Genomic DNA, 26,442 nt, shown 5'->3' on the forward strand with positions numbered 1-26,442 from the left:
GATGCCTATATACCTAGAGTGAATTATACTGTACATTAGGGGTCTCCAACATGCCCACAGAAGCCCTCTTGGCAACTGCCAGGCTTCCTGCCCCTCCTGATATTAATTTATGTATGTATGTATGTATGTATTTATTTAAAAAAAAAACTTGGGATGCTGGCATGTTGGAAAGTGAAGTGCTGGCTTCCAGCACCATCTTTATTTCCAAGAATGCCCTGGAGGCATTATAAGAAAATAAAAATGGTGAGTGGCTCAGATCCAGCATGCTCTCCTCCCCTCCCTGGAAATAAGAAAAAGCTGGAGGATAATAGAGAGCATCTGGAGGAGCTAAAAGGGGTGGCAGTGAGCATTGGAGGGGCTGGGGAGTGAGAGGGTTTGTCTGTGCTGTGTATGTGCTTTGCCTCTGTGTGTGTGTGTGTGTGTGTGTGTGTGTGAGGGAGAGAGGGAGAGAGAGAGTGTACTTGTTCATATTTTTTGATGTGAGAGTGTGGTGTGGGTGTTTTGTCTATGTGTGTGTTTGTATTTCTCTGAACACCACCAGTTTACCTTCTGCGAAATGAGTATTTTCAAATGTGTGGTTTGGCATTTGGGGCTCAGTCCCCATTGCTGCTTTGTATTCAGTTTCTTGGCCAAGTTACTTAGGATTGAGCCTCATCAATTTTCCTTGTTTGAAAGCAAAGACTGCATATCAAATTATTTCTTGCATGACCTCTGCTCCCTAACTGCTTAGAAAACTTTACTGTTCTTTGATAAATGTGAAGTCATCCCTTCACAAATGGTGGAAGTTATGGGAGCTGGATGGCTGCTGCTAAAAACAGCATCCCGAGTTCTCTTCCTCCTCCTCTTTCTGATGGCTTATAGTAAAACATGTAGTAAAATCATTGTGTTGCGTTTGCCAACCACCACTGATGGCAGCCAATGAACTGGTGAGAGGGTAAAAAACTCAGAGCAAGATGGTAACACATCATGCATTTTGTATTTTTGTTTTGCTACACATTACCGGGGGGCAGGGGGAGATCTCCACGACAATGGGAAGAGAAGTCAATGGAGGATTACCTGGATTTTTCAGGGAATCAGCTTTGGTCCATGCAGGGCTCCATGAATGACTGCACCGTACCATTCTAAGTCCTGTCACAGGAACATACTTCCGGGTGGGGTGGGGGGGTTGGAGTGAATGTAATCAGACTGGCAGGGTCTGATCAACCAATGCGAGAGGCTTCCCCCCCTCCAATGCAAGAGGCTTCCCCCCGATCCTTCCTTACAGCTGACAAAGCAAACATTAAAGAAACACAGCTGCAGGCTTCTCTCTCCCCTGAAGGTTCCAATGTTGTGAACAATGGAAGCTTCACATTAGTTACTTACGAAAATCAAGAAAGCAAACATCAAAGACATGCAGCATCAGCATAGCTTTAAGGCTATTTCGATGCATGGGAGTCTCAGTAACTTCAAGAGTGCGCATTTCAGGAACAAGCCTCATTGAACACAATGGGAGTTACTTCTGAGTAGACACACATATGTTTGTGCTGGGAAAGACAGGGGCAGGAAACACCCCTTGACCGGGGTCACAGTGAAAGGCGCACCCCTGGTCAGGGCTAGCATAACCACAGTAAATGCGGGAGTTGGAGCACACAACAACACGGAGTATCTGACCTAAGGAAAGGAATCAAACTTTTAAGTCGTCTCAGGAAATCCGGTTTTTCTGCAAAAAGCAATGGGGTGGCAGCAAGATAGTCACGACATCATGTGCCCTGAACAACCTCCAAACGCAGCCAGCTCTCAGCAAATCACCTGTGGAGACACCCCCAGGGAGAGAAGTGGGACTGCTGTTTGTTTACACCAAATGAACAGCATCTTCTGTAATGTCTAATTTCAACCATAGATTAAGTATCCTGTTTCTGTATAAGGAATTAATTTGGTCACTGTATTACCTCTTTAATGTCCGATTCCTATTCTTTTCACAGGAAAATAAGAATATGATGTTTACTTCTTCAGTTAAGTTTTCCCCCAGCCCTCAAGATCAGCTAAGGAGAACCTTTGTGTTTCAACCACTGATAGTACAAATTACTCCCTCACCTCAGGTATAATTACCTCATACATCTCATTACCTCATATGTTCTGTTCAGGTTGATGGCACCAAACGTGTGATAAGACTCAGAGGTGCCACCGAGAACAATGGAGCAGCACACAAAATGGTGGGAAGTTGGTAGTTCCTGTCAAGGAAACACAGGTTGCTGAAAGTGAAAATAAGGCTGAGGTAAACAGTGAAGATGGATTGTGTGTTCATGACATATAGACTTCTCCACCACTTCCCTCAAAAAGTAGATAGCTAAGTGAGATGGTCTCTTAAGCATTCTTTTGTGCTATTTGGAGTGTTTTGTTTCAGACAGCATTACAGAACCCTTCCTTCTCTGAAATAGACTTTCTGGTCATAAAATGCTCAGGAACATTGCAGCTTAAATCATCCAGGGAGATCTATTTCTGGACCTAAAGAGATTTATTGTTTCTCCTTGCTTTGGTTAATTGAAGGCAAACAAAATATATTTCACATTTTGAAATACCCTCTTCTTCTTCAGTTCCGGGTGCATGTCTCCATTCATCTTGCCTCCATTTGTGTAAGCAATCATTGTCCACCACATAGGGTGTCCAGGTGTCCTAAGTTATAGAGGACAGTTCTCTATTTTGGAGAGCTGGTATAGGACAGTCCTCTATTTGAAGGCACCTTCTATTTGAAGAGGTGTCCAGTCGATGCCTGGTTTAAAGTAAAAGAACCATAAGGAGAGAGAACAGGGGCCTTGAAGTTGCCCATCAACTGTTCACACCTAGACAAAACTGAGCAGGCACAAGGTCACATAGTCAGTCTTCTACACTATGGTGAGATATATTGTATTTCTATTTAAATTATCATTATTATTTCTAAATTTGCACCTATGCGTATAAATTTGCATGTGCAGATGTTATGCAGTTTAGTGTCCTCTTTTGTCTTTTGGGGTGATGCATTTCCTCTTTTTTGTCTATACGTAAGTGGCCACCCTACACTATGGGCCTAACTATGTATTACACATATATGCATGCAGCAGAAGTCCTATTACTTTCTCCCCATCTGGTAATTTTCCCCTATCAGGGGAGCTTCCACAACTTCAGAACATATTTGAAACCATGCAGGAGAAAAGAAGTGGCTGGACAGGGCAATGTCAGGGAAGGAGTTAAGAACTATTCCCCTCCCCTCCTCTAATGCTTCAAATTGTCCCCTCTGTAGATGCTTTTTCTCTAGGAAAGAGGCTGTCTTGCATGTGCATGAAATCATTATTAGGCCCTAAGCAATTGCAAGAGTTTGAAGAGCAGCTCAAAACAAGACAATTCAGTAGCACACTGGGCCACAAGTCTGTTTCCCATGGAGCTGACGTTGTGAACAAGAATGAAAATTGCAGGACAGCTGTTTAGGTAGTGCAGAGGAATGTATGGACCATTAGAAGGGATTATCTTCACAATCTCTGCAGGACTGCACAAAATGAAGTTGAGTTATTGTTGCATAAATATCCAAATGGTGCTTGCAAATGTCAGTAGTTCGTTTTGGCTCTATATATTTGCTCCTCACCTTTTGCTGTTGGGGCATTTATTCCTTGCTTACCACATAATGGAGCTGTGTGAAAATAAATGCAGGTACATTGAAAGGAGCAGGGTTAGCTGAAGGTAACTGAAGTTGCATGCTTGTTTCCAATCACGCAAAACATCACAGAAATGTTGTGCCATTCCAAATGAAGATGATACTGATGTAACCGAGAAAATTCATCACAATTTATACTTAAAAAAAAAAGATGGATATTAACTACATAAGTGATCATTAAGATTATGTTTGCAACTACCCTGATAATTTGGTTCAAGGGTAGGGCATAAGATTAATCATGATTATAATTTTACATAGTACTGTAAAGTCATCATAGTGTATTCACATACTTTATCCCAGTAACCCTACCAATTTCTATATGGTTGGTGAGTATTACCATTCCTTCTAATACTGAACTCCGATATTAGAGTGCCAACAGAAATGGAGCCAAAGTGTGGCCACTGAGAAACAAGAGGGAAGGTATCAGCATGCTCAGAGGAACACTACGGCTTGCAAAAGTACGAAAACAAATACTTAAGGGAACAAACAAATACCCCAATAAGGAATGAGTGTGCTCAGTAGCCATGGAAAGTTGATCAACAGTTGGAAAAGAAAAACAGAAAACTCACGTGGAAGGAGTATAATGTCCTGCTTGATCTCCTTACAGCTTATAGTATCCTGGAGGAGGGCTGGCAGGAACCTTAAACAGCAGCACTTTTGCTAGGAGCTGAGGGTACACTGCAACTTTTTATTGCAGGTCCTACCTTTTCCCTTTAATAACAAACTCAGGTGGTTGAGTGCCTTTCAGTCTGAAAGTGAAACAGGACCACCTTAAAATAAGGTGGTGGCTTTTACATATCGGCGAATGATTTCCAGAAGTACATAGGTTTGTGAATTAAAAGAAAATGACATTTTAAACAACAACAACAGCCAGTCTGAAAGAAACCTGTGAGTTTATAGGATGTTAATGGAAGCTAAGCATACAGAACGAGAGTGTGTGGGGAGAAAGCATCTAAAGAAACTAGAGTCAGGATGACTGTGTGAGTCTACTAGTCAAGTTTATCGCTGAGAGTAGTTTGAAACATGGAATGTTTGTAGCTCTATTCACATGTTCCAAAGAACATGTGAGGGCCCAAACTGGGAATGGGGCTGTACATGCTGATCCCTCCCCAAATGTCTCCATGCTTGTGGGGGCCTGCCCCTTCATTCCCCAACCTCACCACATGGAGAAGAGTGGTCCGAACAAAAGTTCTACTTGCGTTCAATTGTATGCAAGCAGAATGCTCCATGCAATTTGGGATACTGATGAAAACACTTGTGAAAATTAAAATAAAAGCAGATAACTTTCTACATGATGTCCCCAACTCACATAGCAAATTATGCCTTGTGATATAGGTAGAACGGGAAATTTGGCATAGGAATGTAAATCCCTATGATGAGTATAATCTATAGATCCCCTTCTGTACAGAAGAAACAGAAGAATACAGTATTTCCTCAGAGGTTTGGGAAATGGTCCTAAAACGCTGTTTTGCTTTGCAATTTGGGAAGGGCTGTAGCTCAGTGGTAGAGCACCTGCTTTGCATGCAAAAGGTCCCAGGTTCATTTCCTGGCATCTCCAGGTAGGGCTGGAAAAAATCCTGCCTGAAACGTTGGAAAGCAGTTAACAATACTGAGCTAGATGAACCAATGGTCTAACTCAGTATAAGGCAGTTTTCTATTTTCTTATGTTCTTTGGATGCAAGTCCTGGGGGGATCTACACAAAAACAGAATGAGAAGCGCGTTGGGGTATTATCTGGATTTTCATGAAATCGGCTTTGGTTTCAAAAATCAGCTTCAGTGGCACATGAAGCAAGAAAAGCAGAGTAAACCGTACCTGAAAATAGGGATGTACGAAAGTCTCTTACCTGTTTCAAAATTTGATTCGCGGTGGGGGGGAGGCGCTCCATCCCTCCCCCCGAAATTCTGGCCGGGGGGGGAGGCGCTCCGTCCCTCCACCCCCGAATCCTGGCCGGCTGGGCCGCAAATGGCGGCAGCCGTAGCCGCCGCCATTTGCATCCCTGCAGTCAGCCGTGATAGGCTACGTAAATGTTTACGTAGCCTATCACGGCTGAGTGAAAAAAATAAACAAAACTGCGTGTACGCAAATGGAGGCGCCCATGGGCGCCGCCATTTCCGTTCCTTATTTTGGCACGTCTAGTCTACGTAAACATTTACATAGACTAGACGCCAGGAGCTGCCGCTGCCAGGAGGATTCACCCAGGGGGGCGGGGGGGAGACTGTTTCGCCACCAATTTTGGGGGGCCGAATGCGCTGGCATTCGGCCTCCCCGAGATTCGTGGCGAAATTCTCTGACATCCCTACCTGAAAACCCACTTTTCAAAGGTCAAACTGCAGTTGAAATCACCTTTGGGGTTGAGTGGGCAGACTCCCGCTAGTAGAAGTGAACGTCATGAACCCCATAGATGCTGCTCAGCCAATGAGAGAGGTTTGCTCCCCGCCCCTCTCCAGGCTCCTCTGCTCAGGGAAGTTTCATGGAGGAGTAATGTGGTAGTTTGCCCTTCACGCTCTGGAGCCAGAGCAGGGCTGCTGCTGCCTCCACTTCCCGACCACGAACTAAGCCTCGTCCTCCTGCCCACACTTTTATGAATGGGAGATAAAGGCTAGATACTCTGACAGACACAACAACAAATATGCAATTCTGAACACCCAAAACAGCACTGTAGCGCTTTTATGAATGAGAAATGCAGGCCCATTGAGAACAACAGGCTTGCTTCCCTCTGCAGCCCCCCTTTCCATGCTCAATGATATGCGATAGGAGACAACCAGTTACTTTCCCTGCAGGCAGCCGTGTCAGCAAATATGATCCCCAACCTGGTGCCCTCAGGAAAAAAAAATTGATCTGGGGCAAATTAAATTAAAATGTTGTAAATTGAAAAGGCAGGCTAAGTACTCCCAGTGGCAAAAGAGAAAAGGGGCAGGGAGGGAGCAACAACTTCACAATTGTGAATGGCAGAAACAGTGCTGTGGCACATTTATGAATTGGAAAGGCAGGCTAGTTACTTCGACTGGCGAAACAGTGAATGGGGGGGAAGGGGTGGCCCCACCCATTGACCATGTCATAGCCAGGTCACAGCCATGTCACAGAGGTATGCCCAGAATGCGGGGGACAGGGCACACTGCAGCTGAATGGCTTGGGAGCTGCTTTAAGTAAAAAAATACTAGTGCTGTGCCAAAAATTTATCCTACACTTTTTTTTTACCATTCTCATTCAATTTGATAGAAGAGAAGTTGCTTTTAACAAGAAATTCAATGGTGAAGAAATTTCTGAGAAATTCTCATAGTTTGGGTTTAGGTTTCTTGGGCTTACCTTGCTTAGGAGGTGGCCGAGGAGTGAGCACATCTGTCCTGTTTTTCACTGCAAAATAATCTCTCTGGCTGCCTGTAGCCTCCTCAGCTTCCTACACTTCAATTAAAGCTCAGTTTAAGGCACCATGAAGTAATACCTCCCATGGGGCTTTTTCAGATCAGGACGTGCAGGCAGCCTCGGAGGCTAGCTGTGATGAGGTAAGCTCAAAAACACCACAAACATAATTTATAAAGCATCCTGAATGAGGCAGAACAATGGAAGCCTCTTTCATGGGGGGAGAAAACTTTCAGGAAATTGGAAGACAGATTTGGGCAGAGCACTAACTCCACTTCATCCCTGGAACTGGACACAACACTGCCCCCAACTGCACTGTGGTGGATGCAGACTGGGGGCCAGCCTGCCAAGGCAGCTGATGCTGTTGCAGCACAACCCCCCCCCCCCGCCAACCCTTAGAAAAAAAGGAAGTAGTTGTGCTACAAGCCCTGCAGGTGGGGAGCCCTACTTGAGAGAAACTGTGGAGAATTTCTCCTCCTCCTGAAGAAATTTGGTGAAATTGTCTCCCAAATTTCTCTGCCCATAAGTAAGGTGGATAATTTCAAGAGGCCACCTGTGCACAGCTCTAAAAAATATGGAGTGAAAGGACTTTAAGAAAATGCAGCTTTTCAAGAGGGAAGCTGCTGGTTGGCTGCGGACTGGCAATAACATCATGTGTCACAAAGGACTTCAAACTGCTCTCTGTCCACACTAAATCACTTGGCCCCATTGGCCCCATCTTTTCACATTCCATCATCTATCTATCTATCTATCTATCTATCTATCTATCTATCTATTGATTGCATTTATATCCTGCCTTTTTTCCTCTTGCAGGGAACCCAAGGCAGTGTACATAATCCTTCCATTTTAGCCTCACAACAACAACCCTGTGAGGTGGGTTGGGCTGAGAGACTGTGACTGGCCCAAAGTCACCCAGTGAGCTTCCATGGCCGAGTGGGGACTAGAACCCAGATCTCCCGGCTCCCGGTCCAACACTCTCACCACTACACCATGCTGGCATTTCTCTGTGACCATTTTTTATGCAATACTGTTAAGACACATCTGGCAATGGCAGTTTTTTGCCAGTATGGGACACATTATTTGCATCAAAGCAGCAACCTAGGTTGGCTCATGGTGCTAGAACAAAGCTATCATGCAGTGGCACTACAGTAATTATACCTATGTCCTGAAAGTTAACTTCTAATTGCAACAGTTCCTAGAATCTAGCCATAAAAGCACCTTTTTTGTCTTCAGTTGCTGACAAATATGAAAAACTCACACCCTGCTTCTGACTTGCACATAGTTATTGCTTTAACTGATCTCCCCTTGCCCCATTTCTGAGCTGCAAGAGAAGCATCCTCATCCATTCCATTCACACTGATAATTGTCATGTTAAATGATCTGGCTGCTAGCTAAACAAGTGGAACACATTGTGCATACAAATGTCACTGCGTATCCTTGATTCTCAGCAATAACAGTTCTGCAGAAACGCAGTGCCCTTGGCTAGCGCAGCCAGGATGGCAATCTGATTAGCAAGGACATGAGGGAACGGTCAAGAAAAGGGACTGAACTTTCAAGGGTAACATGTGTTGCAATATGCTTGACAGACTTCTGTTTTCTGAAAAATAGCGGGGCAACAAAACCCTAGCACATCAGTGGAATACAGATCACTCAGCCCACACAATCTGTGGGAACGTCATCTAACTCCCTGTTGTTCAGCTCCATTGATCACATTATCAAGATGTTAATGCAGTTGTTGCAGTGATGTAATGGCACAACAGTAAACAAAAAAGTTTGGAGCTCTATATGTAGTGCACGACAGCCACAAATCAAAATGTGAACATCTGGCAAACCACAAATCCATCAATATGTGGAGCAGCAACCTAAAGTTAGTAGATGCAGTGGATAGAGTGACAAGACTTCGACTGGGAGAGTCCAGTCAAATCCTTACTCAGCCATCAACTCACTGGCTGACCTCAGGCCAGTCACTGTCCCTTAGCCTGACTTATCTCATGGGGTGGTTGTGAGAATAACAAGAGGAGAAGAACTGTCTGTGACACCCGGAGCACCTTGGAGGCAGGGTGTGATAACAATCAAATTATTTCCAGTGTTTGTCTTTACAATCAAAGACCTGGTTCACACATAACGAGAAGCCACCGTGGGGGAATTTCCCTGCAGGGGTTCTCGTTGCGACAGCAGGCACCATTTTGAATATTCAAGCTGCTGCGGGGTCACACCATAACTTGTCGTTTCGTGTGAACCTGGCAAGGGTGGGTTGTTGGGGTGCTTGACAAACCAACCATAACCCTAAAACAGCCCATGGGCTCTGGGTGGTCAAGAAGCTCCAGGCCAAACTGTGCATGTCCTATGGTTGGTAAACGTATCCTCCTCATAAGTGTCCTCTTTTGCAGGTAACATTAACACAGAATGTTATGAGAAGGGGCTATAGTCAAGTGGCAGAGCATCAGGGGTGGGCATGTGTGGCACTCTGGATGTTTTGGCCTACAACTCCCATCATTCCTCACTATTGAGGCTAGGGCTTACATGCAGGAAGTCCTAAGGTAAAAACTCGGCATTTCCTATTAAAAGTATCTCAAGTAGAACTAGAAGGGCTGAGACTCTGCCTGAGAGTCTGGAGAGCTGCATCAAGGCAGTTTAGACAATGGTGGTCTAGATGGACCAACAACAGTCCCACTTGCTCTATGTATGTTCTCTCAGTGGTTTGCAAAACTGCATGCCTCGGTCTGGTAGAAAGAGAGGAAGATGGCATGGATGCACATTTTTCAACTTGCAAGCTACTTTGTTAAAGGCTCAGGTGGTGGAAAGAGGAGGTTTCCAGTATCTTGTCATCTATTCTTTCCCCAGAAAAAAAGAGATATAGAGTAGCCATATTCAGGTATGATAAATTCCTACTCACAGAGAGGAGTGGGGATGCATGTTCCCTCCACCCCCATCCGCTCCACCTGTGGCCTTTCCGTGTTTTCAGGGCAGGTCTGCAACAGAAATACAACTACATTCAGTTGAAAGCGGTTCCAGAGTCCAGACCTTCCCACGACTGGGAGCTTCCATTAAATCATAGGGCCAAACTAAATTTTCTTCAAATCACATTCCACTCCCAAGAGCGTGGCATGGAGAGTTAAAAACAAAAATTTCCAGTGGAGGCTTCCCCCCACTTTTTTTAACTCCCCTCCCTGTGGGGGTGGAATTTGGGGGACAAAAATGGGCAAGAGGAAAGCTTAAAATCACCCTCTCCTCAGAGTGCCATGGTCCCAATCTGAATCAGGGTTGTGCATACTTAGACTAAAGTAAATAATTTGATCATGCATTGCTCTGCTATGCATGTTTTAATGAACATTTAGTTTGGCCCAGAGTTTTCAAGAATTGAGATGTATTTAACAATTGCCCCAATTTAATGTAAAATACTTTGCCCCATGTCTCCTCTTTTGGAGCTGTAGACCGTTGTGGACACAGGCCAAGCTATGGAATGTATCAGCTACATCTTTGATGGCCTTTTGTCATCCAGTTAAAAAATGCCTTTATCTGTTAACATTTTGAGGCTGATTAATTTGATGCATTTTCTTCATTTATCTATTCAGAATGTTACCAGTCAGTATACTTCCTGTGTGTTTTTCTTGCACTGTATTGGTATTTTATCTGTTTTATGGTTTTTATATGTTTTTTTGGTAGAAAGAGTTTAAAAATATTTAAAATAATAAATGTACAGCAGTGATATTTGGAAACTGTGATCGCTCCTCAATGTTAATTCCTATGGGTTCTCACAGATCTCGGATACTTTTATTCATGCACTTTTTCCTTCAGTTCAAAAATCCCCATAAGGTATGAATAATATGAAAATAGCATATATAAAATATAGCTATATAGCTAAAAGTAGTTCTTGCGTTGATAAATGAGAGTTTTCACAATACTGGACATTCACAGCGGGGGCGGGGGGTGTCTTTCCTTGCATACACTTTAATAGGGTCTTTTTGGCAAAATCTTCAGGTTTTTTTTAAAAAAAATCAGTGCTGGAGAAGGCAAGTAGAGAGTTTTCTGGTGATTCGTTTGGTCCTTTGTTGTAGGAAAATACATGGAGTATGAAATGGCACTGGCTAGTGGTATGCTTTACATTTCTGAATACATTCTGGGGTCACTTCTTATTCCAAATCCTCAAAAGGTTTCTAAATCCTCAGAGGTAATGTAACTCCAGCCTTCAGGACAACAAGTCCCAGGGTTCCTGTCCTGCTAGCTGGGGCTGATGGGAGTTGAAGTCCACAATATCTGGAGAGCACCAGGTTGGGGAGGGCTGATCTATGTAGTAGTACACAGCAACAAACATTCCAAGTTACGGTTTTTCCCTTTCTTAGCTGATGGCAGGATCATTTCTTCATTACCTAAAATGCACTTAGAGGATTGTCTATAACCCACTGTTATGTTTTCACTTGATTTTTAAACAAATATAGGGTCAATTTAAACATCCTAGCAGAGGCTATCAAGCGAAACCAAATGCAGGATCAAATTATAATCCTTGCAACAGGCAGCAAGCTATTTCTTCTATGCATGCCAACAAACTGTTCTTACACTGAAAGTGTTGGATCTTGTTTATGTCAGAAAGATGAAAACATTTACAATAAATAGATTTGATGCTGAGGTTAATTCTGAACATGGGCCTGTACATCCACTGTGCTCATAATTTAGCTGGTGTTGTATTTTTATTATTCTGTGTAATACTTCTTAGGCAGGGATTGTGTCAGATAGAATAAGGGTGCAATCCTATGCATGTTTAGACAGAAAAAAGTCATACACCTCCCAGTATACACCAGCCATGAATGCTGGGAGTTGTAAGACTTTTTTCTGTCTAAACATGCATAGGATTGCACCCTAAGATGTTTTGAAACATGCAAGACCACTTAAACCTGAGCCATCCAGATCCTGTGCAACTCTTGAGACTGGTTAAACCTTTTATTAATAAAAGTAGTTTAGTGTGGTTATGAAATATGTAACCTAAGTGTGCCATCTGCTGGAGGAAATGTATTTCAACAGTGGCATTCAGTCTTAATTATGGAGAAATTTGGCAGACAAGCTACTCAGATTCACCTGTGTCAGCTGCTTATCTATATCTCTCTTAATCTATCCCTTAAAAGAGTAGAGAGTAGGTCCCATTACTTACTTCTGGATGAACATGGATAGCATCACTCTTTATATCAGACTGGAATGTCCACTGGCACTGTTTCTGATGGAGGGGGGTTTTAGAGAGTCCAACTCATTATTTAATGTATAAATAATGCTCATTTATACATTAGAGCTTAAATTGTGAATAAAATCAAATGTAAGAGCATTTGTTGATTTATATATGTATGGATGTCTGAAATGTAGTGAATAATGACAAACCTAATTTTGTGAATGCCACAAGTCACTCATGTGGGAGCGTTTCTACACGAGGCTATTAATTGACTGTGAATCTGCTGAATCTACTTTCAGTTTTGTTGCAGAATTGAGATCTGAGCACTATACAGGGAGCATTTCCTTTCCTTCTTTTCCACTACATAACCTCTAGGTGGCACTGTAGTATAGCGGAATAGCAAAATACAGAAAAGGAAATTGCACTTTCTTTCACTTTCATGATTAAATGCAAAAACTCATCGCAAGTGCTAGTTAGACAAAAAGGGGAAACTGGAGGGTCACAACATAGAACTCATAAACAACCATGAGTAAGGAATGATGAGTGCAAGATAAATGCCTCATATAGAAAAGCCCTGGGTTTTTGTCAAATGCTCTGTCAAATGCTCTGGCCTGACCACTTGACTCCTCCCAGCAACAAAGACAGAGAAGGCAGAGGGAGGACTAATTCATATTATAGTTGTAGGAATAGCTGATGCCACTTCCAAAACATGAAGTCAAACTGGTGATGCACCAATCAACAACAACGCCAGCGATCAACAACAATTTTTGCTTCTAAGAGGTGTTTTAAATTTGTGGCAAAAGGACATTTCCCACCACTCACCATAGTGGACTTTATTTGATGATTTCCCCCACCCCCTCATCATTTAGTGGGGGGCGGGGTTGGAGAGGATTTCAAGTGAATACAATTCTGAGGACTTAAAACTGAGCCAGTCAGCATTCTGTGTTAGTACTGGCTGAAATTATGTTCTGTCATCTTGTCCTCGAACTATGCTATTAGCCAAGCTATTGGTCAGCTTTGAGGTGTGGGGGAAAGGGAGGAAGAAAGGGGTTAATGAGAACTATATTGATTACATTTGAAGATCAAACAGCATGATAAGAACAGAGCCTTCTACTGAAGTCAGTGGCTCGTTAAATGAAAGCGGGGAGACCCAAAGCACTGAAATCATTCCAGGTCCTGAGGTTACAATTTCTTTGACCCGCGCTACTGCCTCGGAAGGAAAACAATCTGATCATGTTGATGTGGTCTCCTTCTTGTGTGAGGAATGGGGCAATTGTCGTCCTTGCTCCCACCTCCCATTAAAAGGGGCCTGAAATCATAAGGGAAGAAAAGGTCCTTTGGACGGTCCTTTCCCCCATCCCTGCCACTGAAAAAGCAGTGGCAGGGATGGGGAAAAACAATGGGCATGACAGCAACTTAGAACACAGTGATTTAAGAGACAGCTTACTTGGTAGCTGAGCATGTTTCCATTGTGTCAACAGTTTTAAGAATGACCATGACCATGATTTCTAAGTTCTTAAAAAAAAAGATGCGTTGATTTCAACTAAAAGATCTGTTGTGGAAGTGTTATGTTGTTGTTTTAATCACATCAATATTTATTTACTTGTTTGTTTGTTTATTTGATTTGTATCCTGTCTTTCTCCCCCTCATGAATCACTGCCTTGTTGTGGCGAAGGGGCTTGCGTAACTCAGTGAAGCCATAAGCTATGCCGTGCAGGGCCACCCAAGACGGACAGGTCATGGCAGAGAGTTCTGACAAAATGTGGTCCACTGGAGAAGGAAATGGCAACCCACTCCAGTATTCTTGCCAAGAAAACCCCATGGAACGTATCACAAGGCTAAAAGAGATGACGCCGGAAGATGAGCCCCTCAGGTCGGAAGGTGTCCAATATGCTACTGGGGAAGAGCAGAGGGTATTTCCAAGTAGCTCCAGAAAGAGTGAAGCAGCTGGGCCAAAGCTGAAAGGACACTCAGCTGTGAATGTGTCTGGTGGTGAAAAGAAAGTCCGATGCTGTAAAGAACAATATTGTTTAGGAACCTGGAATGTGAGATCAATGAATCAAGGTAAGCTGGAGGTAGTCAAACGTGAGATGGCAAGATTGAACATCGACATCTTGGGAATCAGCGAATTAAAATGGACAGGCATGGGCGAATTTAATTCAGGTGACCATCATATCTACTACTATAGGCAAGAATCCCTTAGAAGAAATGGAGTAGCACTCATAGTCAATGAAAGGGTGGGAAAAGCAGTACTGGGGTACAATCTCGAAAACGACAGAATGATCTCAGTACGAATCCAAGGCAAACCATTCAACATCACAGTAATTCAAGTCTATGCCCCAACCACTGATGCCGAAGAAGCTGAGGTTGATCGGTTCTATGAAGACCTACAACACCTTCTAGAACTAACACCCAAAAAAGATGTCCTTTTCATCATAGGGGATTGGAATGCTAAAGTAGGAAGTCAAGAAATCACCGGGATAACAGGCAAGCATGGCCTTGGTGTACAAAATGAAGCAGGACAAAGGCTGATAGAGTTTTCCCAAGAGAACACGCTGATCATAGCAAACACTCTTTTCCAACAGCACAAGAGGCAACTTTACACATGGACATCACCAGATGGTCAATATCGAAATCAGATTGATTATGTCCTTTGCAGTCAAAGATGGAGAAGCTCTATACAGTCAGTCAAAACAAGACCTGAAGCTGACTGTGGCTCAGTTCATAAGCTGCTTCTTGCAAAATTTCGGCTTAAATTGAAGAACGTAGGGAAAACCACTAAACCATTCAGGTATGACCTAAATCATACCCCTTATGAATATACAGTGGAGGTGAGGAATAGATTGAAGGCATTAGACCTGATAGACAGAGTGCCTGAGGAACTATGGACGGAGATCCGTAACATTGTTCAGGAGGCAGCAATTCAATCCATCCCAAAGAAAACGAAATGCAAGAAAGCCAAGTGGCTGTCTGATGAGGCTTTACAAGGAGCTGAGGAAAGAAGGAAAGCGAAAAGCAAGGGAGAAAGGGGAAGATATATCCAACTGAATGCAGAGTTCCAGAGAATAGCAAGGAGAGACAAAAAGGCCTTCTTCAATGAACAATGCAAAGAAATCAAGGAAAACAATAAAATGGGAAAGACTAGAGATCTTTTCAAGAAAATCAGAGATCTCAAAGGAACGTTTTGTGCAAAGATGGGCATGATAAAGGACAAAGAAGGCAGGGACCTAACAGAAGCAGATGAGATTAAGAAGAGGTGGAAAGAATACACAGCAGAACTATACAGGAAAGATCTGAATGTCCCTGATAGCCATGATAGTGCAGTCACTGAACTTGAGCCAGACATCCTCGAGAGTGAAGTCAAGTGGGCCTTAGGAAGCATTACTAACAAGAAAACTAGCGGAGATGTCAGTATTCCAGCTGAGTTATTTAAAATCCTAAAAGATGAAGCTGTTAAAGTGCTGCAATCAATATGCCAACACTCAACAGTGGCCACAAGACTGGAAAAGGTCAGTTTACATTCCAGTTCCAAAGAAGGGCAATGCCAAAGAGTGTTCAAACTTCCGTACAATTGCGCTCATTTCACATGCCAGCAAGGTGATGCTCAAAATCCTACAAGCTAGGCTTCAGCAGTATGTGAACCGAGAACTACTGGAAGTACAAGCTGGGTTTCAAAGAGGCAGAGGAACTAGAGATCAAATCACCAACATTCGCTGCATCATGGAGAAAGCAAGAGAATTCCAGAAAAACGTCTATTTCTGCTTCATTGACTACGCTAAAGCCTTTGATTGTGTGGATCACAACAAACTCTGGCAAATTCTGAAAGAGATGGGAGTACCAGACCATCTTACCTGTCTCCTGAGAAACCTGTATGAGGGCCAAGAAGCAACAGTAAGAACCAGACATGGAACAACACATTGGTTCCAAATTGGGAAAGGAGTACAACAAGACTGCATATTGTCGCCCTGCTTATTTGACTTATATGCAGAGTACATCATGAGAAACGCCGGGTTGGATGAATCACAGGTCGGAATTAAGATTGCCAGGAGAATTATCAACAACCTCAGATACGCAGACGATACCACCCTAATGGAAGAAAGCAAAGAGGATCTAAAGAACCTCTTGTTGAGGGTCAAAGTGGAGAGTGCAAAAGCTGGTCTGAAACTCTACATTAAAAAACTAAGATCATGGCATCTGGCCCCATCCCTTCCTGGCATATAGAAGGGGAAGAAATGGAAGCAGTGACAGATTGTACTTTCTTGGGCTCCAAGATCACCACAGACGGTGACTGTAGCCATGAAATTAAAAGACACTTGCTCCTTGGGAGGAAAGCTATGGCACACCTAGACAGCATAGTAAGAAGCAGAGACATCACCTTGCCGACAAAGGTCCGTCTAATCAAAGCTATGGTTTTCCCAGTAGTAATGTATGGCTATGAGAGCTGGACTATAAGGAAGGCTGAGCACCGAAGAATTGATGCTTTCGAACTGTGGTGCTGGAGAAGACTCTTACGAGTCCCCTGGACTGCAAGGAGGTCAAATCAGTCAATCCTAAAGGAAATCAACTCTGAGTGCTCATTGCAAGGACAGATACTGAAACTGAAGCTCAAATATTTTGGCCACCTAATGTGAAGAGAAAAGTCACTGGAAAAGACCCTGATGCTGGGAAAGATTGAAGGCAAAAGGAGAAGGGGACGGCAGAGGATGAGACGGCTAGATAGCATCACCGATACAATGAATATGAACTTGAGCACACTCCGGGAGAGAGCAGAGGACAGGAAGGCCTGGCGTGCTATGGTCCATGGGGTCACGAAGAGTCGGATATGACTTAACGACTGAACAATAACTCCTTGTGATTCTACCAAAAATGGCACTTTGTAAGGTGGTTTACAAAGACAATTAAAATTTGTTTATAACAATACACTAAAATACAATTAAAAATATCCAATTAAACTCTCAGCTTTCTATTTTGGCAACTCTTTGCCATTTCATTGGGAAATGCACATGGCAATGAAATCAACCCCAAAGAATTTTGATGTGAGGTTGATGTGGGGCCAGATTTTGACTGTGGAAAAGTACTGTTAAGTTGCTAGTCAGAATGACATTCATGCTGGGTCTGTGTTGAAAAAGGCACTGCAACATCTGACCAAACCGATAGCACACACTGACACTTTCATCTTCTATTTCAATTCACCTGATGACAACTGACATTAAAGAATAAGGCCTCCTCTGATTCTAATTTTTTCTGACACTCTGTTCAATATTGTAATAGATTGTGCCAATAGGAGTTTGCCTACCGCAGCTGGTTTCCTTTTCTTTCTATAATCCTCTCTAATTATTGCCACCAAAGCCATTCTTATTCTTAAGTGAAGGACAGAACAGAAAACCGCATAGCAAAGTGTTCAAGGTACAGCTGGTAGAAGTATACCTGGAGTTGCTGCTAGCACAGTTAGAAACTATTGACCAGTTGAGATTGTAGGGAGGAGAAAAGAGGCGGGAAACATACAGCCAAATACATGCATCTAAAATGTCTCCTTCTGTTGTCAGGAATGTGTTATGTCAAAGGAGAGGAGTATCCAAACATCCTCAAAATTAATCTACACACTTCAGCCAACGTTGCCAACGTCTGTCTTGTTAATTTTCAATCTCATTTTGCAGCTAGTGAAGCCAGTCTGAATATTGACAGAAGCCTTTAGGGGACTAACAGTATGCTCACTTAGCAAGAAAGAAAGCACAGCATGGTTTCTAAAAGATTTGCCACTGTAAAAATGCAGAAGGCAGTGACCTGTATAACTACATATGAGGCAGTTATCCAAGGTTTCTATTCACGTGAACTCTATTTTTCCCCGTCTCTTTCCCTCCTCCTCTGGAGAACGACATTTGAATTACAAGTAACTTAATGCATCCTAGTGGAAGAGTCCTAGTGACTGAGCATCTAAACTACTCTGCATTCTGTTTACCCCTTGAAAGTACTGTTGTCTTTTATTTACGCACAGAGATTGATATGGCACTTGGCAGTAAACCAGGATGACTTTCGCACTTCTTCCAATAGTCACAGCAGGCTGCCATGCTTTAGTAGGCATGAATATATCTGGGTAGCCGTTCATATACCTTAAATGTGCTAATTAATTTTGGCTGCAAGTAGCTGACTTGATGGGAGTCACCAGGCCACCAAAGTCAGTTTGGCATTGTGTTGTTGAAAGCGTCCTTAAATAACTTTTGGGATATGCCTTTAGGGAAAGTTGTTGTAGTCCTCTAAAGTGGACCCACAGGTCTGCTAGTATTGGTATTCAAATCTTATAAGGGGAGCATGGTATGATGTGGCAGCAGCTAAAATTATTTATCTTAAAACTTTTCTACCCTAACTTTCTGTCATGAGAATATAAGAAGAGCCCTACTGGATCAGATTAAAGATCTGTCTAGTCCAGCATTCTGTTCACACCGTGGCCAGCCAGATGCCTCTGGGAAGCCCACAAGCAGGACATGAACACAACAGCACCCTCCTGTTCATGTTCCTCAGGAACTGGTGTACATAGGCATGCTGCCTCTGATACTGGCAGTAATATATAGCCATCATGACTAGTAGCCACTGATATCTTTATCTCCATGAATCTGTTTAATCCCCTTCTAAAGTTGTGGCCGTCACTGTTACTAGGACACCCAAGGTGACATCAAGTAAGACATGATCCATATGTTAAGAGTAAGGGCCAAACTAAGCAAATGGCAAATGTAGAGCTGGGAACCATGGCCACTGCTTTCCCACTGCAAACCTGGATCTCTCAGCAGTTTTCGATGCCATCAGCCATGGCCTGAGCTGGGTGCTACAGTTCTACACATACCTGGATGACTGTTTCCAGCCCTCCTGTCCTATCATTCCCAAGGCCATGGGAATACAGGAGACAATGAGCCAAGTAGGAACTTCAGGGCCACTGGAATAAGCCCAGGTAGCCCACACAAGGCTACCAATTTTATGAGATCATGTGGGAGGTGGGAGAAGCTTGTGTAGACACCTACTTGGATCACAGCCTGGATGAGAATTCGGAAGAGGCAACGCCTCCAGATCCTATATAGGTTCTTCCAGTCTGAGACAGGCCACTACAAGTGCAACAGCTTCCGGCTCCTGTTTTTAACCAACGTTGTACCTGCTAATTCCAGAAATGGACAGTAATGGAAGATTAAAGATGCTTAAGAATGTGACATACTTCCTGGGCCTAAGTATATGTTATTTTAGGAGATCTGTGACTGGATATTTCTTCTTCTAAGAGCAGCCAAAAGATTCTGATTTAGACCCTACCTCCCCTTGCACTGTGTCCCCAATTTTTTTTTAAGGGTGTACACTCACAGAAACTCACACACAGATACTTTTAGAAGAAATGGCACTGTCACAAACCTCTCTGGGGGTAAGAGCACTGGTGTGTTATCCCATTAACAGCTGTAAGATGGGCAAAGAATCAGACAGCAGAATCAGGACAGAGGTGGTGATTGAACACAGCTGCAGTAAAGCTCTTAAAGCAGCCATTTAAAGGTCATAGATACAAAAAACCCATCAACAACACATGAGACAAGATGCAGTAGCAATCCATCTGCAGTGAAGAGTTTTGACATGCAAGAGAATTGACAGTAGCCAATTGAAGAGAAGACAGCCTGAGGGGCTGCTCATGTTTCCTTCCCTGTGGCCAAATCAGAAGGGGTTTCAAACTTTCTGGGCTTGCCTGAGGGATGTCAAGGCCTGACAGACTTTCCCCATTGTAGGGAGGAAAGAGATGGGAACTTGGGTTTGTCCACCGGAAGAGTAAACTGGTTGACCATTAATTATTTGATGGGCCTGATCAGTAAAACCTGTCAGCTTAACCATTACTAGGAGCTGGAAAGCAGGTAAACATCAGAATAGGGTTGCTCACTCTTGAAATAATACCTGGGGGCATACGCTGAGAGATGGAGCCCAGCAGTGCTTGGTGGGTCTAGGAATGGAGCTCCACTGATGTGTACAACCATTTTAAGTCTGAGGGGAAAAGCAAACAAAAACCCCACCAGCCATTGCCCCTTGCTTTTCTGCCCACTGGACTGAAAGCACAAGAACAGGGGCCACAGACAGTTCAATGGTCTTGTTTTTGTTTCCTGACAACTGATATCCTTACTTCAGATGTGACCCATCAATGATGGTGGCTTTTTTTGCAATTATATTATGTATAATTTATTATATACTGTTTCATGAGTTACATATAATCCTCTTGTAGTCCATGTAGTCTGTGCCTGTATTTGGCCATAGTTGCCTCCATTTCTCATGAGGCAAACTGTCCATCACTACTCTTTGCTCCTGGCTCTTTTTCTTGATAATACCAGATGCTACGAAAACACTCAGATGTGTATTGGATAGATCAAGCCTAGAGTTAGCCTGCCTTATGTCAGTGTTCTTAGCCCTCCATTTCTATTATTCATCTTCCCAGATCTCGGTGTGCCTCAGGGCCAATTGCATAGCTAAGTGTGTCTGTAAGAATATAGTGAAATCTATTGTTAGGGGCTTGAGGCTTCAGTCCAGCCATAAAGCTGGAGAAAGCCAAATTCTACATTGCGTGCTTCTGCCCAGGAGATGGAAAGGACCCTACATTTCTAGCCTAAATACTACTGTATTTTGCTATGGATGCTCATGTAACCAAGAAAGCTATAAATACTTGCTTTTTATGTTAACTAGGAGCAAGCATATTGAGCTAGAAGGAACATTTTGCCCTTTATTTCTCTGGCAGCAATCTTACATTCTTTCTGTATGTTAATAAGCTTAAGTTCTTCATTCACTGAACTTGCATGTCCTGATCTGGGGGGATTCCTACATACGTTTTTCTTATCCCAAGTTAATGTCTTTGTCCACCAACTGGTGTTGCTATATGTGTGGCTAGCCTCCATGATTTCTGCTATCAAAAGACAGCACTTCCTCCAGTTGCCAGGATGGCACATACTGTGGTAGCCATGAAGGGTCACAATGCTTGGTAGGGCTGTCACACTCCCACGTGGGGCTTGAAAGAAGTGCATGGAACAAAAATTAATGATTTCCTCATAAAGATAACGCCTTGTCATAAAGTGTCTATGTATATTTTAGCATCGAGGTCTGGCCCTATCATTAGGCAGGGTGAGGCAGTTGCCTCAGGTGGTGGATGCTGGGAGGCAGCTGCAAGGGTTTCAAGGACAGAATTGTGTGCTTTACAGCCTACTCTATGCTCCTTAAGTTAGCCTGCTGCCTACAAAATTGGTGGAGAAAGTTGTTCCATAATTAGTGTTGAAGATAGATTCTGCCAGCCCAGTCAGCTTTTTTGTCTGTGGAATGAGAGGGGGCGCCATCTTGTCCTTTGCCTCAGCCAGCAACATGTCTTGGGCCGGCCCTGTTAGCATCTACGAAGTATGAATACCAGAAACAAATAGGATGAATCAAAATATTGCGTTTAGAAGCTTTTACCTACTATAATGAATGCATTCCTTTAAAAAAAAAATGCTACCTCTTGCCCCCTTTTAAGCACCTGCCATGCACATGGCAATAAGTGAAACGGAGTCTTTTCAGGATGTTATGAAGAGTTGATAGTTACACTGAAAAAATGCACTCTTGAGTCAGAGGAAAATCTTGGGTAGGCAACACTGGATGTCATGTGGATGGAGTTTTGGAGTGCTACCACTTTGGGGAGACATATGCCGCAACTGTTTTGTTTTAACACGAAATGTTCCTGTTCTGAAAACAAAAACAAATATTCATTATTTAAATGGAAGCTGTTTTGTCACAAATTCTAAAAGCTTGTTTTCTATCTGTCTGTCTGTCTGTCTGTCTGTCTATCTTGGGTGGGGTGAATTAGTATTCCAGATTCCATAGTGTACCCATTGGGCTCCTCCTGCCCATCGCTGTGTACAGAGACAGACCATACACCAGGGGTGGGAAACTTTGACAGCTCCTGGGGCCATTTAACACCCCAGACCTCCCCCGCCCCATGAGCTGCACTCCTGCCACTGCCATCCTACCAATTTCGGCGGCAAACTGCTACAGAACAGTAAAATGATCAAATTTAGCTTGAGAACAAGCTATCTTTGATCTGTTTATCGCTCTGTAGTGGTAAACTGATGATTTCCATTGCAGTGGAAGCAATGTGGATCATGTACTCCCTACCCTCTTTGATAGGCGTTTTAATTATTCAATTATTTTCCTGGTTTATAATATTTCCTGATATTCTTTTCCTGGTTTGCGGGGGGGGGGGGGGAGAAGCATAGAAGAAAGCACAAGATTCAAAACAGTACTCTGTTTTTTAAAATAATACGTGTTATTTGGTGTTTTATTTCTTTTATCTTTTTATCATTTTATCTCTTACTGTTCACCACTCTGGAGTCTGTTTAAATGTGGAGCGGTATATAAATGCTGTAAATAATAAATACATAAATAAATAAATACATTTATAGAACACTTTTTGAGGGTTTAAAAGGGCTTCATGTGCATTATCTCAATAAGCCTTACAGCAAACAACCTTGGAAGGTAGGCTGGTATTATCCCCACCTTTCCGATGGGGAGCTGAGGCTGTGAGATGGCGGCTTGCCTCACTTATGAGTCATATGCGGCTATTCATATTTAAGTATTTACTAATATTGATAAATTGTTAAACTTGATCAATCCTCGCAGAAGATACTGAAATTAAAGAGACTTTTATAGTAATATATCATGTGCTATTAGGTAGATACTTGTATAGTATCTACCTAATAGCACATGATATGATAGAGGATCATGGCCTAAATGTAAATTACTTTGAATTACTTTGAATAATTAGACGTTCTTTGGTCAAACTGAATAATCAAAGTAATTCCTAATTGAGAAATGTTTCGATAAATAGAAGTATAGTCTTGCCACAAAAGTTGTTTCTGCTTTGGATATTGTTTCACAATCACTTCTGAGTATTTTTGAAAACAAAGTATATCATATATGAAGGATAAGTTTATGGAAACAAATACTTTGCAAATGCTCATAGAGCTATTATGAGCCATATTAAGCTATTAAGACCTAAGCCCCTGAGAACATGCAAGATGAGATACTAATGTAGTAGAACACTAATTTTCTTGATCTTGGTAGTATCCCTCATAAACACTGCTACTCCCAGGACCAGCAGAAAGGTCTTATTCCATGTGCACAGCAAGTGAACAACCTCTGCTTTGAAAAACAAAACAAAACTATAAAGGCCCATGTGTATGCATGTAACCAGCATGATTTAAAATTAGATTTATTTTTATTTATTTTTTCTTTCATTGAGCCAACATCAATATGTAGGTGCAGGAGCGCACAAAGAGTTGCCATGGATTGTTCCCTGTGCGCCACCCTACAGAAGCAGCTGTGCAGTGACACAGTGGAGGAAGGATAAATGGAGGAAGTCTCTGCTATGAAAAGGCTGTTGGGTGGCTGCTGATTGGAAAGCAGCAGCCCATTTTAAATGTCACCCTTTGTAAAATTCACCTGGAGCTAGAACCAGAATCAGAAGCATTAGAATCAGACTGCCAGCAGGGAAGAAGACTGCAGTGGATAGCTTCTCCTGGTAATGGATATGAACTGGATGAGAAAAAGAAAATATGGAATCAAGGTTGTTGTTTATTCGCTCAGTCACTTCCGACTCTTCGTGACCTCATGGACCAGCCCACGCCAGAGCTTCCTGTTGGCTGTCACCATCCCCAGCTCCCCCAAGGTCGAGTCCATCACCTACAGAATATCATCCATCCATCTTGCCCTTGGTCGGCCCCTCTTCCTTTGGCCTTCCACTTTCCCTAGCATCAGCATCTTCTCCAGGCTATCCTGTCTTCTCATGATGTGGCCAAAGTACTTCAGTTTTGCCTTTAATTGAGCAGTCTGGCTTTATTTCCTGGTGTATGGACTGGTTTGATCTTCTTGCAGTCCAAGGCACTCTCAGAATTTTCCTCCAGCACCACAGTTCAAAAGTATCTATCTTCCTTCGCTCAGCCTTCCTTATGGTCCAGCTCTCGCAGCCATAGGTTACTACGGGGGGAATACTATTGCCTGAACTATGCGGACCTTTGTTGTCAGTGTGATGTCTCTGCTCTTCACTATTTTATCAAGATTTGTCATTGCTGTCCTCCCAAGAAGTAAACGTCTTCTGATTTCCTGGCTGCAGTCAGCGTCTGCAGTAATCTTTGTGCCTAGAAAGACAAAGTCTGTCACTGCCTCCACATTTTCTCCATCTATTTGCCAGTTTTCAATCAAGCTGGTTGCCATAATCTTGGTTTTTTTGAGGTTTAACTGCAACCCAGCTTCTGCACTTTCTTCTTTCACCGTCGTCATAAGGTTCCTCAGCTCCTCCTCGCTTTTAGCCATCAAAGGAATCAAGATACATAGATTTTTTAAAAAAAATCTGTGTCATGTATTTAATACATAAGTCAGTACAGAAATAAATCTATAGATTATTTCAATTATTGTTAGGACATAAATTTACATGAAAGTTGTTGGTATGCAGGAACATCTATCATTATTTAAGACATAGACATAGAATCATAGGGTTGGAAGGGGCCTACAAGACCATCTTGCTTAATGACTGTTTAAATATGATTTCACATATTGCTTTGTTGAATATTTATGACCATTTATAATACTTAATGACTATTAACAGGACTATTTATGACTTTTTAATGCCAATATAGGAATGGATTTTTATGATTATATTTATACTTTTGCCTATTAATATGTGTATTTCTGTATTGTAATACATGTATTTACTATTTCTAATGAAACATAAGGAACAGAGGTAATATCGTAAAAGAACTTAAGGGCACAATCCTATGGGTGTGCCCTGGGTACCTGTAAGCCCCTGAACTCGGAAGCTTATAAGTATCCTATGCAGAGAGGAAGGCACTTCGCTCCTCCCATGCTGAATTTAAGCCAGACGGGCAGTTTCGGCCATCTAGCAGAGGCTTTGGGGCAGGAGAGGAATACAGCCTTGGAATAAAGGAATAAAGCCTTGGAAAGAATCCTCGTCATCTGTGTCCTGAGTTGGCTATTGGAGGGGACTGCAAGAGGCAGTTAGGGCGCTCCTGACAGTGGCTAAATCCAGTCCTTTGTTTCCACAACAAACACTACACTAGCCTAGGGCTGAGGAGGAGTGGGTTAGAGGGGCCTGGTCTTTGTTTCTTGTTTTTGAGTTGAAGGACAAAGGCAGTGTTACTCGTCTCTCAGTCCTTGCTCAATTCAACATTTGCTGCCTGTTAAAAATTGTCCAACTAAGGCCACTGTTCCTGAGCTATGTCCATGGAGCTGGAGATTTAGGAAGACCACAAAGCACCTCCCAGATAATTGCAGCTACTCCTTGAGTTATTTCTTCCCATATGTGGACAGATTAAGCCCTATTCAGGCATTAGGAGCTCATGTGCCTAACCGCATGTGAGCAGGAGAGCAGGTCCATGCCTACCAGTCCCACCATCATGCTCTCAGCTGGCCATGGACCCCACCATTCACACACTGAAAGGAAGGCCAGAAGTGGGGACCTGCCTTGATCAGGGTTCTAAATTGCATGGGGAGTCTACGTGTAAACAGCAGGCTGCCATCTTCAGACTTCCCCTCAAACAGGGGGGCGGCGGACAAAGCCCTGCTCCCCTCTCATACAGTATTAATTGTGTGAGCTAATAATGCTCGAATAGGGCTTATTTGTTCGCCAAAGTGTTCTGAATTGAAAGAGGCTCCTGCAGAGCAAATATCTTGACATCCTATGCTGCTATTAAAATAATTTATGTGGAAAACATTTCAGTTCATGCCAATGGGATTATTGACTCCCCAAATTATGTATCTTCCTGGTAACAAACCCTGAATCCACACCTTTGTTTCCACAATAACAAAGTAAACAGAACTTTAAAACTTGACAATATAATAATACATTGGCTTCACTGCCTTAAAAAAAAAGGAAAAAATGGGAATAGGGAGAGGGGAAGAGCTCCTTTGGTTCACTTTTATGGCAGTCTTTATTCATGTATGATAAGCAGAATATTGGCATGAAGCCCTCCCATGAAAACTGAAGAGTTTTTGCCCTAGGAAAAGTTGGATTGAATTTTTCTCCTCTACGAATCCCACAGTTTTCAGCATATTTTTTTTAAATACGCTCTTGAAGGGATAAATGAATAGCATTTTCATCTTGTAGAAAAAGGGATATTACTAGGTTTAGCAGAATGATTTTGTTAAGATGACCAAAAAAATTGGAATAAAAACTTAAATTGGAAAAGGTGCAGATCTCTCTCTCTCTCTCTCTC

At 42.7% G+C, this 26,442-nt stretch overlaps 1 long non-coding RNA gene across 1 annotated transcript in view; it reads right to left on the reverse strand.

The window, feature by feature from the left end:
- Positions 1-26,442, reverse strand: part of LOC146350329 (uncharacterized) — a 66,288-nt gene that overhangs the window by 19,783 nt on the left and 20,063 nt on the right. The window contains exon 2 of the long non-coding RNA XR_014789257.1: positions 2,106-2,210. This is a non-coding gene — a long non-coding RNA (uncharacterized LOC146350329). The remainder of the gene's footprint in view (positions 1-2,105; positions 2,211-26,442) is intronic.

Source organism: Heloderma suspectum, chromosome 3 (assembly GCF_057233095.1).
Source record: "Heloderma suspectum isolate Gila_16-S chromosome 3, 16-S_ref, whole genome shotgun sequence".
In the NCBI taxonomy this organism is placed as follows: Eukaryota; Metazoa; Chordata; class Lepidosauria; order Squamata; family Helodermatidae; genus Heloderma; species Heloderma suspectum.